Below are 7,979 nucleotides of genomic sequence, written 5' to 3' on the forward strand. Positions count from 1 at the left end.
CTACCCACCACACTCACCCACTCACCCACCCACCCACTCACCCACCCACCACCCACCACCCACCACCCACCACTCACCCACCCACCACCACCCACCACCCACCCACCCACCACCCACCCACCCACCCACCCACCCACCCACTCACCCACTCACCCACCCACTCACCCACCCACCCACTCACCCACCCACCCACTCACCACCCACCCCCACACCTCACCCACCCACTCACCCACCCACCACCCACTCACCCACTCACCCACCCACCCACTCACCCACCCACCCACTCACCCACCCACCCACCACCCACCCACCCACCCACCCACCACCCACCCACCCACCCACCCTCATCGTGCTGGTAGTGCCGCCCCCCCTCGTGGAGATCTCTGCCTCCTGGTGGTGCACCACGTCGCCAAGCGCCATTCTCCTCCTCCACGCACTCCTCATGGAGATCCCACGGAGAGCTCCCACCACTCCGCCGCCTCCTCCTCAATCATCATCATCGTCGTCATCATCGTCATCATCGTCGTCATCGTCGTGGTCATCGTCGTCATCGCTGTGGTGGTTGTTGACACGGTCCACATCATCATCATCGTCACCGTCACCGTCATCATCGTCGTCGTCACCGTCATCATCGTCACCGTCATCATCAGCGACGTCACCGTCATCATCATCATCGTCATCGCTGTGGTGGTTGTTGACACGGTCCACACCATCAGCGACGTCACCGTCATCATCATCGTCGTCGTCGTCATCGTCGTAGTCATCTTTGTGGTCGTCATCGTCTTCGTAGCCCTCATCCTCATGACGGCACTCCTCCTCCTCATCATCATCATCGTCATCGTCACCGTCCTCCTCCTCCTCCGTCGATTTCTTGTGCAGCATCAAAGTGACAGTGGGAGCACTCAGCACGGCTGAGACACGGGGGGGGGGGGTGGGTGGGGGCAGGGGTGAGTGAGACGTCATCTCACTCACCTGGTGAGATGACGTCATCTCACTCACCTGGTGAGGAGATGACGTCATCTCACTCACCTGGTGAGGAGATGATGTCATCTCACTCACCTGGTGAGGAGATGACGTCATCTCACTCACCCCCCTAGCCTGAACAGACTGTTGGTGCAAGAGGAGCACACAGAGACACTCACACACAGAGACACACACACACACAGAGACACACACAGAGACACTCACACACAGAGAGAGACACACACACACAGAGACACACACACAGAGACACACACACACACACACAGAGACACTCACACACAGAGACACACCGACACACACACACAGAGACACTCACACACACAGAGACACTCACACACACAGAGACACTCACACACAGAGACACTCACACACACAGAAACACACACACATAGACACTCACACACAGACACACACACACACACAGAGACACACAGAGACACACACACAGACACACACAGAGACACTCACACACACTCACACACACACACACACAGACACATACAGAGACACTCACACACAGAGACACTCACAGAAACACACACAGACAGACACACACACGCAGACAAGACACTCACACACAGACAAGACACTCACAGAGACACACACACAGACACACACACAGACACACACAGAGACACTCACACACATACACACTCACAGAGACACACACACACACACACAGAGACACTCACACACAGAGACACACCGACACACACACACAGAGACACTCACACACAGAGACACACAGACACAGACCCTCACACACAGACACTCACACCCAGAGACACACAGACACACACACACAGACACACACAGAGACACTCACAGACTCTCACACACACACAGAGACACACACAGAGAATCCACTCACACACAGACACAGAGACACACACAGACACACAAAGACAGACACACACACACAGAGACACAGACAATGCCACTCACTTGTCCTCAAGGGTAAGACCTCAACCACGACCCAGGGTGAGGATGATGGTGGTGTTGGTGGTGATGAGACGGTGGATCTGACGCGAAGTTGATAGCGGTCGCCAGGATGTCGCAGCGCTGAGGAGACATCGCACCGTGTCTCTGCGGTGGCAGCGCAGACGGTCCGCCAGCGGGCTCGTCCATAGCTGCACAGACAGAGACACGGGGAGGAGGAGGTGAGGAGTGGGTGTGTGAGTGGGTGTGAGTGGGTGGGTGAGTGAGAGAGTGGGTGGGCAAGCGGGTGAGTGGGTGAATGAGAAAGTGGTTGAGTGAGTGGGTGAGTGAGTGAGAGAGAGAGAGTGAGTGAGTGAGTGATTGGGTGAGTGAGTGGGTGGGTGAGTGGGTGAGTGATTGGGTGAGTGAAAGAGTGGGTGGGTGATTAAGTGGGTGGGTGAGTGGGTGGAGTGAGTGGGATGGGTGAGTGAGTGGGTGAGTGAGAGAGTGGGTGGGTGAGTGGATGGGTGAGTGAGTGGGTGATGAGAGAGTGGGTGGGTGAGGAGAGTGGGTGGGTGAGAGAGTGGGTGGGTGAGTGAGTGGGTGAGTGAGAGAGTGGGTGGGTGAGAGAGTGGGTGGTGAGAGAGTGGGTGGGTGAGTAAGTGGGTGGGTGAGTGTGTGGGTGAGTGGGTGAGTGAGAGAGTGGATGGGTGAGTGGGTGAGTGAGAGAGTGGTTGAGCAAGTGGATGGGTGAGTGAGCGAGTGAGTGAGTGGATGGGCGAGCGAGTGAGCGAGCATCTCACAGTTTGCTGTCCACCCTGTAGGCAACGCCAGGAGCTTTGAGCTGCTGCTGGTGGCGACGTCCACTTGAGCGTCGTGGTCCCAGCGGAGTTGCGTCAGCAGGTCGCGAGACTCCACGCGGACATTCAGAGGGGGAGTCGCAGCTGGGGAGATGGGCAGTGTGCGCTAACCACTGCACCACCGCTCCCCACACACACACACAGTGCGCTAACCACTGCACCACCGCTCCCCACACACACACACAGTGCGCTAACCACTGCACCACCGCTCCCCACACACGTGCGCTAACCACTGCACCACCACTCCCCACACACACACAGTGCGCTAACCACTGCACCACCGCTCCACACACAACAATGCGCTAACCACTGCTTCACACACACACAGTGCGCTAACCACTGCACCACCGCTCCCCCCACACACACAGTGCGCTAACCACTGCACCACCGCTCCCCACACACACACACAGTGCGCTAACCACTGCACCACCGCTCCACCACAACAATGCGCTAACCACTGCACCACCGCTCCACACACACACAGTGCGCTAACCACTGCACCACCGCTCCCCCACACACACAGTGCGCTAACCACTGCACCACCACTCCACACACACAGTGCGCTAACCACTGCACCACCGCTCCCCACACACACACACAGTGCGCTAACCACTGCACCACCGCTCCCACACACACACAGTGCGCTAACCACTGCACCACCGCTCCCACACACACACACACAGTGCGCTAACCACTGCACCACCGCTCCCCACACACACACACACTGCGCTAACCACTGCACCACCGCTCCCCACACCACACACACACAGTGCGCTAACCACTGCACCACCGCTCCCCACACACACACACAGTGCGCTAACCACTGCACCACCGCTCCACACACACACAGTGCGCTAACCACTGCACCACCGCTCCCCACGTCCACCACAACCTGGTACCCGATGTATCGACCACCTCCGGCTGTGCTCACCGTGTGTGCACGTGACGAGGTGGAGGTGGTGGAGGAGGAGGGAGAGAAGAGTAGGCCAAGTCTCGAGACGAGTTCCTCGCACCGCCATGACACCCACCTGGGACCCACGTGTTTCAGTTTCCCAAGTCACGTGGTGCAGAGAAATTCGATTCCCGTTCGATTAACTCCACTCGCGTCGATTCTTAATGGGATAACATTAGGAATCGATTCTGTAGTATGGATTATAGAGTCGATTTCTATTGGGATAACATGGGAATCGATTTATAGTTGATTAAGCTATTGGAATCGATTTCCGTTGGGATAACATGGGAATAGACTATCGTGTGTGTGTGGTCCATGTGTGTGTGTGTAAAGTCGATGTCTGTGTGTGTGTACTTGTGTGTAAGTCGATGTCTGTGTGTACTTGTGTGTGTGTGAGTCCATGTGTGTGTGTCTAAAGTCGATGTCTGTGTGTGTAGTTTATATGTGTGTGTAAGTCGATGTCTGTGTGTACTTGTGTGTGTAGTCATGTGTGTGTACTGTGTGTGTAGGTGTGAGTCCATGTGTGTGTATCTAAAGTCGATGTCTGTGTGTACTTGTGTGTGTGTGTGAGTCCATGTGTGTGTATCTAAAGTCGATGTCTGTGTGTGTAAGTTTGTATGTGTGTGTAAGTCGATGTCTGTTGTGTGTACTTGTGTGTGTGTGAGTCCATGTGTGTGTATCTAAAGTCGATGTCTGTGTGTGTAAGTTTGTATGTGTGTGTAAGTCGATGTCTTGTGTGTGGTGAGTCCATGTGTGTGTATCTCAAGTCGATGTCTGTGTGTGTGAGTCCATATGTGTGTATCTCAAGTCGATGTCTGTGGGTGAGTCCATGTGTGTGTGTGTAAGTCTGTGTGTCTACGTGCAAGTGTGTGCATAAGTCGATGTGTGTGAGTCGATGTATCTGTAAGTCTATGTGTGTTTGAGTCGATGTGTCTGTGTGAGTCGCTATGTGTGTGTGTGTAAGTCGATGTGTGTATGTGTACGTTGATGTGTGTAAGTCCATGCGTGTGTGTGAGTCGCTGTGTGTGTGAGTCTATGTGTCAGTCGATGTGTGTGTGTGTCTATGTGTCAGTGGATGTGTGTGTGTGTAAGTCCATGTGTGTGTGTAAGTCGATGCGTGTGTGTGTAAGTCGATGTGTGTGTAAGTCGATATGTGTGTGAGTCGATGTGTGTGTTTGAGTCCATATATATGTGTGTGTGTAAGTCGATGTGTTTGTGTGTGTGGGTCGATGTCTGTGTGTGTAAGTCCATGTCTGTGTGTGTGTCTTTTTCGCCCGGGCAATGCCGGGTACCTCCCGCTGGTACCTAATAAATTAAACTTGAGTGCAGAAGGAGTTTGCGACGTGCGGTGCGAGTGTGTGAGGATGGGTGGGGCATCCTCCACTTGTGGGTGGTGAACTACTTTTGCACCATTCGCAGCCAACCCTTCTAATCAGAGTAGTGTATAGTGTAGTGTATAGTGTATAGTGTAGTGTATAGTGTAGTGTATAGTGTAGTGTATAGTTGTATAGTGTAGTGTATAGTGTAGTGTATAGTGTGTATAGTGTAGTGTATAGTAGTGTATAGTGTATAGTAGTGTATAGTGTAGTGTATATAGTGTAGTGTATAGTGTAGTGTATAGTGTAGTGTATAGTGTAGTGTATAGTGTAGTGTATAGTGTAGTGTATAAGTGTAGTGTAGCTAAAACTGATCCTCGTAGTAGTGTATCGTGGTGTATAGTGGAAGACTGTGTAGTGTAGTGTGTAGTGTATTTTAGTGTAGTATATACATTTATTTCGCACCGTACGTAGCCCACCGTGCTAATTGGAGGTGCACTGTGATGTATACGCACTTGTATGTTGAGGAGCCCCGGGAACATGTCTCATTCACTGTAACATTACTTACAAAATATGTTCAGCAGATTAGCACGAACCCGGCTTCATTGTGGCAGGAGGTGCACAGCTGCCAATCCCACCTCTACGAAGGAATGTTCGCGTTTGCAGTCGTGTCTTTGCACGGTGCACTGCAAAATGGTGGGTGGGTGGTTTGGTTTTCACCGCGAACCTCCTTCCAAAACAACGCCACATTGACAACTATGCACACGGAGACACTTACGCTCGCAGACGTGAAGTTGACTTGAAAACATTTATTGACCACGCGACTCAAATGTCCATTCGACCATTCAAGCGTAGCGACAGGTAAGCGATGTCAGTGCACATTCATCGCGAACAAATACCTCGAGGCATTTCGTGACGACTTGCAAGGCGGAGCATCGGACGTCTCTGTCGATGCCGTTGTGTTTGTCGCGCTTGAGGTGCATCTTCACCTCGAAGTCAACGTCGCCGCTCAGATAGTCGCGCATCTCCACGTATGTGGAGATGCTCGTGGACGGCTTCCGCTATTTCTTCTCTCCTCCTGCTGCTCCTGCTGCTGCCTGCTGCTGCTGCGAGCGGCTTGAGAGACGCAGGCGGCTCGCGCGCTCCTCACCGTCCGTCTCGCGGCGGTAAAAGTAGTTGAAGTTGGAGACGACGACGGGCACGGGGAGGGCGATGGTGAGCATGCCGGCGATGGCGCACAGCGAGCCCACCGCCTTGCCCCACGCCGTCACGGGACACATGTCGCCGTAACCCACCGTCGTCATGGTTACGATGGCCCACCAGAAGGTGTCGGGGATGCTTCGGAACTCCGAGTTTAGTTGGTCGGCCTCGGCAAAGTAGACGGCGCTGGAGAAGAGGACGACGCCGATGACGAGGAAAAATACGAGCAGGCCCAGCTCGCTCGCGCTCGCCTTCAAAGTCTGGCCCAGGATCTTCAAGCCCCTGGAGTGCCTGGACAGCTTGAGTATCCGGAACACTCGCACCAGCCGGGTCATCCGCAAAATCGCCAGTGACGTGGCCTGCTGGTCATGCCCTTGGGGCTTGGCCATCTCGATGCCGAGGGTGATGAAGTAGGGCAGGATGGCCACGATGTCAATGATGTTCATGATGCTTTTGAAAAATCCCAGTTTGTTGGGGCACGCAAAAAACCTCACCAGCAGTTCAAAGGAAAACCAAACGATGCAATGGTTTCCACGATAAAAAATGGATCAGTGACAGAGCCGCGATGCGTGCCGTCGACCTGCGTGCCGTTGATGTCCTTTGCCGGGAGAAATTTCTGCTTATTCTCGTCCCTGAGTTCAGGCAGAGTCTCGAGGCAGAACATGATGATGGAGATGAGGATGACCAGCACGGACACGGTGGCAATTCCCCTGGCCGCGATGGAGCTCTCGGGGTATTCGAACAGCAGCCACACCCGCCGCTGGAACTCGTCCGATGGCAGTGGCTCCTCCTCCTCCACCTCCTCCTCTCCGATGAAGCCCTCGTCTTCCCAGAACTTGACCACGGCCTCGTTGCCGAGCTCGTAGAACTCGATCTCCTCGCCGAACACTTCGAGGGAGACGTTGACCGGGCGTCTCAGCCGCCCGCCGGACTGGTAGTAGTGGAGGATGGCGTCGAAACTCGGCCGGTTCCTGTCGAAGAAGTACTCGTTGCGCAGGGGGTCGTGGTAGCGCGACCTCTTGCCGGGGTCGCCCAGGAGGGTGTCCGGGAACTGGCCGAGTGTCTTGAGCTGCGTCTCGAATCGCAGCCCCGACACGTTGACGACGACCCTCTCGCAGGACTCGTGCGTCAGCGGCTCTGTGCCGCCGTCAAGCAGCGCCGCCTCGTACATGGCGGTTGGAGAACTGCGCGGGGGTCAGAGGTCACAAACGGGTTTTGATTCCTTACCCGTACCCGTACCCGGCCGCACCCGTACCCTACCCGTACCCGCCCTGGTACGGGTAGGGTACGGGTATCTGGTACCCGATTGCGACCTCTGGGATGAAGCCATGTTGCAGGCGCGGGTGGGTTGATTCTAGGAACTTGAATTGTGAGAAGAGACAAGACGTTGGGAAATGAGTGACAAACGGTTACTCACCAGTGACTCACGGCCTACCCGTACCCGGCCGCACCAGGGTCGCAAACGGATACCCGGCTACCCGTACCCGGCCGGGTACGGGTAGCCGGGTATCGGGTAGGGTACGGGTATCGGGTACCCGGTTGCGACCTCTGGCGGGGGTCAGGCTGGCACGCGGCAGATTTCGACAACAAAAATGTCAGCAGATACAAAGCCGCGTGAAATAAAAAAAATACGCAGAAAATCAGTGGCGGCGCAGAAATGAAATTGTATGTTTCGTATAAGTAAGAGTGGTTGTAAATATTTTAGCAGGTACTGGTGATTTTAACGGTGGTGTTGGCTGGGGTTGTAAT

General features: G+C 54.6%; 1 pseudogene; it reads right to left on the reverse strand.

The window, feature by feature from the left end:
* Positions 1 to 5,875: 5,875 nt before the first annotated feature.
* On the reverse strand, positions 5,876 to 7,401 carry LOC121852875 (annotated as a pseudogene).
* Between the last annotated feature and the right edge of the window lie 578 nt (positions 7,402 to 7,979).

This window comes from Callorhinchus milii, unplaced genomic scaffold, assembly GCF_018977255.1.
Source record: "Callorhinchus milii isolate IMCB2004 unplaced genomic scaffold, IMCB_Cmil_1.0 Scaffold1589, whole genome shotgun sequence".
Taxonomy (NCBI): domain Eukaryota; kingdom Metazoa; phylum Chordata; class Chondrichthyes; order Chimaeriformes; family Callorhinchidae; genus Callorhinchus; species Callorhinchus milii.